The sequence below is a fragment of the Miscanthus floridulus genome, chromosome 3, assembly GCF_019320115.1.
Source record: "Miscanthus floridulus cultivar M001 chromosome 3, ASM1932011v1, whole genome shotgun sequence".
In the NCBI taxonomy this organism is placed as follows: Eukaryota; Viridiplantae; Streptophyta; class Magnoliopsida; order Poales; family Poaceae; genus Miscanthus; species Miscanthus floridulus.
Genome location: NC_089582.1, coordinates 105,541,812 through 105,553,562, shown reverse-complemented (window position 1 = coordinate 105,553,562; position 11,751 = coordinate 105,541,812). Strand labels below are relative to the sequence as shown.

The 11,751-nt window shown below is 45.7% G+C and overlaps 1 long non-coding RNA gene across 1 annotated transcript; it reads left to right on the top strand.

Annotated features, from left to right (window-relative positions):
* Positions 1-292: 292 nt before the first annotated feature.
* Positions 293-3,226, top strand: LOC136546350 (uncharacterized). Its single transcript, XR_010781335.1, has 3 exons — positions 293-589; positions 1,978-2,841; positions 2,949-3,226. It is a non-coding gene; the product is annotated as an uncharacterized lncRNA (long non-coding RNA).
* The last annotated feature ends 8,525 nt before the right edge of the window (positions 3,227-11,751 follow it).

Below are 11,751 nucleotides of genomic sequence, written 5' to 3'. Positions count from 1 at the left end.
GAGCTTGATATCGTTGTGAGCTTCTGTCTTGCGATGCTGTAAGAGCTTCTGTTTACATGTAAACAAAAATCATCTAGAAAAAAGATCACGGTTCTTATGGTCTCCCTTGTGGGTTGCATCTTGCGTGGAACGATCGTAAGTTCAGGGTCTAACGTTGTGAATTTGTGAAGCTCAAATTTCGTCTTACATCGATTTGTCTGAACTGTGTTGTCTTTGTTAGATTGATCTTCCAACCAATAAGCCCAACGGCCTATTGGGCCTTGGTCACGCGCTCTGATCGGGGGCGCCCAACCCTACATGGTTGGTAGCCCCCGTCGCACTGCGCTATATAAAGAGGTGGGGGCCGGCGGCTCAAAGCACGAGGTTCGCCGTGAGCCGCAAACCCCACCGACAAACCCTAGACCGATCTAAGAGGGCACGCAGCCAGCGACGGGAAGCTCCGCTGACTCTCGCCGTCGTCACTGCTACGCCCCGTCTGCACTGCATCGACGTCCGTGCAACCTCTACTCCACCCGTCGCTGCCCGTGTGCTGCCTCCATCAACGAACCAGCGATGGCCAGCTCAACCGCGACTTCATCCGAAGGCTCAGGTTCAACACCAGCATCTCTATCCTATCTCCCACTCTCTGCTTGTTCTAGTTCATCATGTTCAACAGCAAACCGTCTAGATCTACCTTAGTCGATCCACAGAATGCTACAATGGTACCAGAGCCACGGTTTAGGTATAGATCTTGGATTCTAGGGTTTGATCTAGAACGGGTACCGATTAGAAAGGAAAAGATGAAGAGATCCAGTGCGGATCTAGAAAGTAGAAAGGGCTTCGGCCAACAAAGGGTTCGATTGAACCCTAAACTCGATCCCTTCGGATCTGAGAAAAGATGATGGTTCGGGAAAAGTGAAGAACCGAACATCCAAACCCTAGATCGGGTTTTGGGATAGACATGAAAACTGGAAACCGAATTAAACCCGAAGGCGATTCGGGGAAAAAAAGGGAGAAACAGTGTCGTCCCTAACCCTAACCCTAACCCTAATCGGGAAATAGTGCAAAATCCGAATCAAAGAAACCGAAAGGGGAAGATGGGAAGGGAGTGGCTTACCTCGCCGTCGTGCACGCCGCCGCGCGGGGAAAAGAAAGGGCCGGCCGGGGGGTGATCTGCTCGCCGGAACGGCCACTAGGGCGCCGCGGCCAGGTCGCTCGACGGCGGCGCGCTCACCCGCTGGGGAGCGCGCACGCCGGCGAGGGGGCCGGAGACGGCGCCGGGGCTCGCTGATCTCTCTCGCCGTCGGAGCTCCTCGCTCGGTGTCTGCTGCGGCGGGACTGAGTGGAGAGGAGAGAGCAGTGAGGGGCGAAGAGAGAGAGAGCGAAGGCCGAATGGCGCTAGGTCAAGGGCACCGCGGCGGTCACCGGGGTTTTGATCCTACGATGCGCGCGGGCAGCCGTCGGATGGAGATGGACGAACGGAGATGATCGGGCCAGCGCCGCAGCCCAGGCGGGAAAGGGCGCGAGGCCGAATTCCCGGCCCAGGCCCAGGTTGCGGCCTGGGCGCGGGGGAGCGTTGGCGCCCGCGGCTAGGCCGCGGGTAGCTAGGCCGGTCGCGCTGCTATGGGCCGAAATTGCCGAACAGTGAAATTGAATTCTTTTTTTATTTTCCAGAAACTGTTCATTCATATTTGATGAATTCGAACTGAATTATGATGTTGAAATCAATATAGCCAAAGCGAGAGTAATCGTCTGTGAATGTTATGAATGGATCATAACCATCCACACTTTTCACAGGAAAAGGACCACATATGTCTGTGTGAATAATCTGTAGAATTCCTGCGCTTCGTTTGGCATCTTTCTTAATTTTCTTTACATACTTTCCTTTTATGCAATCTCTACATTGTTCTCTACATTGTTTTGACCAACGTTAAACTAAGGCATGCAATTATTGTTGTTATTATTTGTGTTCTCACACTATTTGAATTGTGTTTTCAGGAGGATACAACTTGATGAGTTGTATCAAAGAGATCCCCACTCTAAAAGGTGATAACTATATTGAGTGGAAGAAAAAGATAGACCTGGCTTTCATCCTCGTTGAGGTGGACTGGGTTGTCACCACACCATGCCCCAGAGAACCTGTGGCACCGGTGAGGGAGACAGATGAGACTGATGCTGCATGGTAGAACAGAGAGCGGGATTTTGCTCCCGTAAAGATGTCCTATGACCTTGAGCATAGGAAATGGGTCACTGCCAACAAGAAGTGTTTGGCAGTGATAAATAACACGATTGAGCCTGCTATTGTGGGCTAAATTCCAGACTGTGACACGGTCACAGAGTACCTAGATAGAATAAAGAGTCAGTTCACTGGCTCTTCAAAGACATATGCAACCCAGCTGATCAAGCAACTGGTTACAGAAAGGTACTCTGGTGGCGGCAGTGGCATTAGAGAGCACATACTGAGAATGAGCAATCTGGCATCTAAGCTCAAACCAATGGATTTGGCACTCAAGGATGAGTTTCTTATTCATTTGATTTTTGCTTCTTTGCCCAAAGAATTTGACACCTTTGTTGTTAATTACAACATACAGTCTGAAAAATGGGATTTAGAAAAGCTCATAGCCATGTGTGTGCAGGAGGAGGAAAGAATAAAAGTTTCACAAGGTGGTTCTGTCAACTACCTAAAAGATAAGAAAAAGAACTATAATAACAGCTCTTCCTCCAAGTCATCTGGAAAAGGTCCTATGCAACAGTCTCAGAACCAGCAATTCCTAGTGGCTAAAGACCAGTGTCTCCACTGCAAGATGGGACATTATAAAAAGAATTGTGCTGATTTCTTAAAGATGATTATGAAATATATAGGTGAGAACATCATTACATTTGTAAATGAATCCTTGTATGTAAAGTTCTCAAAATCTACTTGGTGGATTGATTCAGGTGCAACTATTCATGTTGCTAATTCATTACAGGGATTCCGTTCGATGAGAACTTTGCAAAGAAGCGAAAGTTTCATTAAAGTCGCAAATGGAGTACAAGCAGATGTTGAGGCCGTTGGCGATCTTCCGCTAGAGCTTGCTGATGGCTTCATACTTTTTCTTAGAGATGTTCTTTATGTACCTTCTTTGCAAAGAAACTTGATTAGTGTATCAAAGTTGGACCATGATGGTTATGATTGCCATTTTGGAAATGGCAAATGTTAGATATTGTTTAATAATAAATGTGTTGGTCTTGCCTTCCGACAAGACGAGCTTTATTTGTTATCACTTCGTGAAAATGTGAATTCCGTATGTGATGTGAATGAAAATGTATCCTCATCGAATAATGGAAACAGAAAATGAAAGAGAGCTCACGATGCGTTGTCGAAATTATGGCACTGTCGTTTAGGCCATATTTCGAGGGGAAGAATAGAAAGACTAGTTAAGAATGATATTCTTCCTCCATTAGAGCTCTCAGAGTTAGAACAATGTAGAGATTGCATAAAAGGAAAGTATGTAAAGAAAATTAAGAAAGATGCCAAACGAAGCGCAGGAATTCTATAGATTATTCACACAGACATATGTGGTCCTTTTCCTGTGAAAAGTGTGGATGGTTATGATTCATTCATAACATTCACAGACGATTACTCTCGCTTTGGCTATATTTATCCAATTAAAGAAAGAACAGAAGCGTTGGATAAATTCAAAATATTTAAAGCAGAAGTTGAAAATCAGCATGATTTAAAGATTAAGATAGTCAGGTCTGACCGTGGAGGAGAGTACTACAGTCGGCATACCCCATATGGACAAGTTTCTGGACCTTTTGCAAGGTTCTTACAGGAGAATGGTATAGTCGCCCAGTATTCAACACCGGGCGAACCTCAGCAAAATGGAGTAGCTGAAAGGCATAACCGTACCCTGATGGATATGGTGCGTAGTATGATAAGTTACTCCACTTTACCGATGAGTCTGTGGATGGAGGCGTTAAAAACCGCCATTCATATTCTCAATAGAGTACCAAGTAAGTCGATGCCCAAAACACCGTATGAGTTGTGGGCAGGAAGAGTACCCTCACTTAACCACTTGCATGTGTGGGGGAGCCCTACTGAGGCTAAAGTTTTTAACCCAAACATTGGGAAGCTAGATCCTAAAACAGTGAGTTGCCATTTCATTGGCTACTCAGAAAAGTCAAAAGGATTTCATTTCTACTGTCCTAACAGACATACAAAGTTTGTGGAAACAAGACACGCTGTCTTCCTAGAGGATGAAATGATTAGGGGGAGCATGGTAGCTCGAGAAATTGACCTAGAAGAGAAGCGGGTGTATGCACCCACTCCGATCATTCATGAGCCATTTTTCTCACTACCTGCTGTTGCTGCACCAACAGTACACGACACTGTGGTGCCATCACCTGTTGTTATCCCTCCTGTGGCAACAATGAATGATGATTAGGAACCTGTGCCTCAGGATCCTATAGAACCTATTGCCACACATGAGGGGGAGCAACAACAGCCTCAAACAGAAAATATGCTAATTGAGGAGGCCCCTAGAAGGTCTCAAAGAGTTAGAAAATCGGCTATTCCTGCTGATTATGAAGTGTACAACACTGAAGAATTTCAAATGGAGGATGATCCCACCTCATTTGAAGAAGCCATGAAAAGTAATCATTCATCAAAGTGGCTTGAGGCCATGGAAGATGAGATGAGATCAATGAATGCAAATAAAGTTTGGGATTTGGAGATAATTCCTAAAGGAGCCAAAACAGTAGGCTATAAATGGGTCTACAAAACAAAACTTGACTCTCAAGGAAATATAGAGAGATATAAAGCCCGACTTGTGGCAAAAGGCTTTACACAAAGAGAAGGGATTGATTACAACGAGACCTTTTCTCCAGTCTCATGTAAGGATTCCTTCAGAATCATAATGGCATTAGTGGCACATTACGATTTGGAATTACATCAGATGGATGTAAAAACGGCATTTCTCAACGGAGACTTAGAAGAAAATGTTTACATGGCACAACCGAAAGGTTTTGTCATGGAAGGAAAAGAACGTTTGGGATGCCGCCTAAAGAAATCCATTTATGGATTAAAACAAGCTTCAAGACAGTGGTACTTGAAGTTTGATCAGACAATAAAGAATTTTGGGTTTAAAGATAATGTTGAGGACAATTGTGTCTACGCAAAGTTTAAGAATGGAAAGTTTATCTTCCTTGTCCTGTATGTGGATGATATCTTACTTGCTAGTAGTGATATAAGTCTACTACTGGAAACAAAGAAGTTTTTGTCCTCAAAATTTGATATGAAAGATCTTGGTGAAGCTTCGTTCGTTCTAGGGATCGAGATTCACCGAGATAGAAGTAAAGGAGTATTAGGACTATCACAAAAGGCATACATAGAAAAAGTCTTAAAGAAATTCAGTATGCACAAATGTAGTCCCTCACCTGCTCCTATAGTCAAGGGCGACAGATATGGGGATTTTCAATACCCCAGGAACCAATATGAGATCGATCAAATGAAAGTGTTTCCATATGCTTCAGCTGTCGGAAGCTTGCAATATGCTCAAGTGTGTACGCGCCCTGACTTGGCATTTGTTACCGGGTTACTTGGCAGATTCTAGAGCAATCCTGGAATAGAACACTGGAAATTGATAAAGAAAGTCCTACGTTATTTGCAAGGAACGAAAGGCCTCATGATGACATATAGAAGATCTGATTCACTCCATATAGTGGGATATTCAGATTTTGATTATGCGGGAGATAATAGAAAATCCACGTCTGGATATGTGTTCACTCTCGCAGGGGGAGCTATTTCATGGAAAAGCTCAAAGCAAACTGTCACTATATCGTCCACAATGTATGCCGAGTTTGTAGCGTGTTATGAGGCAACGGGGCAGGTGAACTGACTAAAGAAGTTCATACCCGGTTTGAAGGTGGTTGACGACATCAATAGACCACTGAAGTTATACTGCGATAATAATCCAGCAGTACAGTATACTCACAATAATAGGTCAAGTGGTGCTGCCAAACACATTGACATAAAGTATTATGTTATGAAGGATAAAGTCCGGGATCAAATGATAAGTCTTGAGCATATAAGTACCGAAAAGATGCTCGCGGATCCACTTACAAAAGGCTTACCACCCAACGTGTTCAGAGAACATGTAGCCGGCATGAGTTTAAGGGAAAACCTATGATTCTTGGACTATAAAGGGCCCAAAAGTTAAAGTAACTATTTCAGATCAGAGACGTGCATTGTAGCTGTTAAATCTATCGGCGATTAACCGTGACGATGAGACATGCTCTATGCATCATCTGTGAAGAAATGAGTAAGGATAAAATGATTGAAGTTTAAAGTTTAAAGATAAAAGTAATAGTGAGATCAAGGGGGAGAATGTTAGATTGATCTCCCAACCAATAAGCCCAACGGCCTATTGGGCCTTGGTCACGCGCCCTGATCGGGGGCGCCCAACCCTACATGGTTGGTGGCCCCCGTCGCACTGCGCTATATAAAGAGGTGGGGGCCGACGGCTCAAAGCATGAGGTTTGCCGTGAGCCGCAAACCCCATCGACAAACCCTAGACCGATCTAAGAGGGCGCGTAGCCAGCGACGGGAAGCTCCGCTGACTCTCGCCGTCGTCACTGCTATGCCCCGTCTGCACTGCATCAACGTCCGTGCAACCTCTACTCCACCCGTCGCTGCCCGTGTGCTGCCTCCATCAACGAACCAGCGATGGCCAGCTCAACCGCGACTTCATTCGAAAGTTCAGGTTCAACACCAGCATCTCTGTCCTATCTCCCACTCTCTGCTTGTTCTAGTTCATCATGTTCAATAGCAAACCGTCTAGATCTACCCTAGTCGATCCACAGAATGCTACAGTCTTTTCCCTTTTTTTTTGCAATTGTTGTATGCAGATTTATGATTGACGTATTGTTAAATTATGGTATTGGTTTAGTTTTTAATGATATGTTTGTCTTCTTGGGCCTCATCTCTAGAAATCTTAGCCTGTGAGGCTTAACTCGTTGACGAACGCGGACCGCGCACCTGTGAGGCTATGAACTGTGTGCTCAGTTGATCACTCACTCGGCACCCCCATCCGGCCTACGTCGCTAGTGCACTTTAAATAATTTTCTATGCCTATGATGTTGTAAATTAAACAAGGTTATGCCTATGCAAAAAGGACCAATACATGTGTTCGCATTGTAACCAAATAATAGTGCAATAGCCACTATAAACTTGATTGAAGCACTTCTCCTATTTCAACAAACAAGTCTTCAAGAAAAAGATCCAAGCAGAGTCGCAGAGCGGCAAAGGAGGGTTTAGCTTCAGCAACTCTTAGCTCACCTCGCCATGGTGTTAGGGTAAGAAGATGTGCTGGAGTACATACGAGCAGCCTATTCATTTCAGCTGAAACGGTCGTGGATTATTACCGCTGACTGGTTTGGTGTGAGAGAAAAATACTCTTCTGGCTTATAATCCACGATCGTTTACGACCAAGCGAACAGGCTGCTCCACCCCATTGGAGAGTGATAGCTTCTACTGCAATCGTTGCAAGTGGTTGGCTTCTTTATCGCCTGATGTCTCTTTTTTCTCTCCCTGTTTTTCTTGTTGCCAGACCACCCCATTGGACTGCGAGAAGATGGTCAAGAATGTCAGGCTCGGCGCAGCGGTGAACACCACCGGCGAGCGCTGGAACACGTCGGAGAAAAACAAAGTGAAGAAGATTCACACGAACACTTGGAACACGATGAACACAGAGCCTTTTTGGTGCTGCTAGAACTGACAGCGTTTTCTGTTGTGATTAACTCAATAAATAGAGTGTTTACAAAGCAAAGACACTTAGCCATTTACTGCACGTCGTGTGGTTGGCGCGTCCATCCCCACACCCACGACATCGCTAATGGCGGAGAACTCAAGTTCATGGCGAGCTATTCCTAGGCGCATGGCGACCACATACGGGTGCTTATGCGCAAAGGTAAAAGGAAACATGAATTAGCTAAAAATAGCACAAGGCTTATTCTAACAAAGAAGACACTCAAGCACATCAAAGGCACGTATGGCTTGATATTTTCTAATTAAATTATTGTGCATCTGCTAATAATATCTAAATTTCTAACTAATTATATTTTCCTTATAATTCCTTAATATTCATGCTCTATGCCTCTACATCATCTAAATTTAAAATTTATTATATTAACCTATACATATTTAAATACAGACTTTATTTATTGACGACCTTCGCACCAACACCAATATGTGGGATGAACTCTTAATACAAGATAACTAAGTCTTATTCACTTTTATGTACTTAGCACAGCAAGGAACTCACACTTCTTTTTTGTTAGCTATCCTACCATGCTCTACTACTCGTATCATCCTATGGCATAATACAGGGGCGGAGCTCAGTGGAGGCGAAACTGGGCTCCGGCCCCTGCTTGCCTGCAACAAAGTTACGAAGGACAGAATACTACGATTGAGAGTATTAGGCCTGTTACTAGGAAAGGGTGGCAGCAAAGAGCCAGAGATGTAGGAGAGTACTAGGCAGTGAGTCATAATACATGGCCATTTTGTCATTATGACTTGCTAGCTTTTGCATTCAGTTCTAGGCTAAGACCTACGTATATTGGTTGCTACTCCTACAATACTAGGCTGAGACCTACGTATATTGGTGCTAGAAGTAGTTCTTAATCACTATTTATGCTCCATAAATTCACATGCTGTGGGGGTATTAACCCCTATACCCTTACGGCTAGGCTTGGGCCAGCCCAGACCAGGGGGTCTGGCCCACTAGAAGACGACGCGCGGCCCGGCCAATCTGCTTGGAGTCCCACGTAAGGAATCAAGGCAGACTTGGAGATCAAGCAAGATCCTGACCGGTTAGAATAGGAATCCTTATCCGGCCACCTATGGCAATTGTAACTGGTTAGGATTAGTTTCTAGATCTGTAACACTGCTCCCCAGACTATATAAGGTGGGCAGGGGACCCCTCTCAAAACATCTCTCATTGACATACAACAATACAATCAGACGCAAGACGTAGGTATTACGCCTTCACGGCGGCCGAACCTGAATAAAACCTTATGTTTGTCTTGCGTCACCATCTTGTTTGTAGCTTGTGCATCTGTCTGCCAATAATCTACTACCTTGGGCATACCCCTAGGTAGACCGCCGACTATATTTCGTCGACAGTGGCGCGCCAGGTAGGGGGTGTGCATACTGCTCTCCAGACGAACAAGATGGTCATCATCCCTGGTTCCATGGCTACGCCGAACGGCCTCACATTCACCATCGGTCAGATCACCTGTACCACTGGCTCCGACAACTTTATCGCCATGACCACGGAGGAGGCACGGATCCAATTTGCGTCGACCACTGCTTCACCAGCATCAGCTACGGCTCTGACCACGTTGGATCTGGCTCCGGCCACACCAGCATCGTCTTCAGCCACGCCGACAACCTGTCATCCGCTTCTTCGCTACAAAGGGAGGCAGATCGACAACACCGACCTGCTCGACTCCATCGATCGGGTGAAAGGTCCTAATATGGCTAGAGGGGGGTGAATAGCCTACTTAAAAATCTACAAATCAACTAGAGCAATTTGATTAGTGTGACAAATAGCGTAATGCAAACTTGCTCTAGCTCTACAAGGGTTGCAAGCCACCTATCCAATAATTTTAGTTGCAATGATTACTTAGGCACACAAACTTGCTATATAACTACTCACTAAGAGCTCTCAACCTTGCTACTCTAAAGAGCTCAACTAGATGCATGACAATAATAAAGCAAGCTCTCAATTCTAATTACATTAAAGAGCTTGTATCAACTAGTTTGCAAGAATGTAAATAGGTGAGTAGGGTGATTATACCGACGTGTAGGGGATGAACCAATCACAAGATGAAGATTAAGCCAATCACCGGGAGAATGCAAAAGACAAGAGACAATCGATTTTCTCCCGAGGTTCACGTGCTTGCCAACACGCTACGTCCCCGTTGTGTCGACCAACACTTGGTGGTTCGGCGGCTAAGAGGTGTTTCACAAACCTCGTCCACACGATAGGACACCGCAAGAACCGACCCACAAGTGAGGTAACTCAATGACACGAGCAATTTACTAGAGTTACCTTTTGGCGCTCCGCCAGGGAAGGTACAACTCCCCTCACAATCACCGGAGATGGCCATGAACAATCACCAACTCGTGCCAATCCTCCACCGCTGCTCCAACCATCTAGGTGGTGGCAACCACCAAGAGTAACAAGTGAAATTCGCAGCGCAACACGAATACCAAGTGCCTCTAGATGCAATCACTCAAGCAATGCACTTGGATTCTCTCCCAATTTCACAAAGATGATGAATCAATGATGGAGATGAGTGGGAGGACTTTGGCTAAGCTCACAAGGTTGCTATGTCAATGAAAATGTGCAAGAGGGTGAGCTTGAGCCGACCATGTGGCTTAAATAGAAGCCCCCCACGAAATAGAGCCGTTGTACCCCTTCACTGGGCACAGTGCGGGCTGACCAGACACTCCGGTCAGACTGACCGAACTCTAGACCCAGCGTCCGGTCAACCGATGTAAGCCACATGTTATCCTGCGTTCAACAGAAGTCGTCTGATCTCAACGGTCATGACATGACCGGACGCGTCAGTTACAAAGTGACCGGACGCTGGATCTCAGCGTCCGATCATTTCCAATAAGGTTCCAAACGTGAGATTTCATGGCTAGACGCGTCCGGTCATGCTCGACCGGACTCACCCAGCGTCCGGTCACTCAACTTCTCTTCTGTACGCCCTACGTCAGCGTACGTTAGCACTGACCGGACGCACCCTGCCAGCGTCTGGTCGCTTTTAGCACCAGCGTCTGGTCGAAGACCAAAACACGCGCCCTCTGCTGCCACTGACCGGATGCTCCGGTCCAACTAAGGCCGGCGTCCGGTCACTTACAGTGACCTCCAATTTTTCTGTCTAGGGCGCCGGTGGAGTTCCTTACTCTTGCTCCCAAACTTCACCACCCTTGATCAAATGTGCCAACCACCAAGTGTATCACCTTGTGCACATGTGTTAGCGTATTTTCACAAACATTTTCAAGGATGTTAGCACTCCACTAGATCCTAAATGCATATGCAATGAATTAGAGCATCTAGTGGCACTTTGATAACCGCATTTCGATACGAGTTTCACTCCTCTTAATAGTATGGCTATCTATCCTAAATATGATCACACTCACTAAGTGTCTTGATCACTAAAACAAAATGGCTCCTACATTTTATACCTTTGCCTTGAGCCTTTTGTTTTTCTCTTTCTTCCTTTCCAAGTTTAAGCATTTGACCATAACCTTGCCATCACCATTGTCATGGTCTTCAACATTGCTTCATCACTTAGAGTAGTGCTCCCTATCTCATAATCATCTTGATAAACTAGGTTAGCACTTAGGGTTTCATCAATTACCCAAAACCAAACTAGAGCTTTCATCGGGTCGGCACCAAGCTTGCTGAAACCCTAGCTCTGGTAGATTCGATTCAAAATCAACCTACCGAGCAGGTAACCACTATCCACAACAGATCTACCTAGCCAGCTTGGGCCAGTCGTCCTGCACGACTCGGTACGGATCTCGTGGTCACGTCTACTCCTAAAGGGCGCTCCATTCGTCGCCGACCAGCCCCCACGACGGGTCTCCGGCTCTCTGAGTGTGAAGCCCTGATGGAGAACTACCAGGCTCAGCCCTACGGCCTATGAAACACTGCTTCCAACTACGCGCACAATATACAACGCTGCTCGGATCTGTGTTTTATACATCAACCTTGG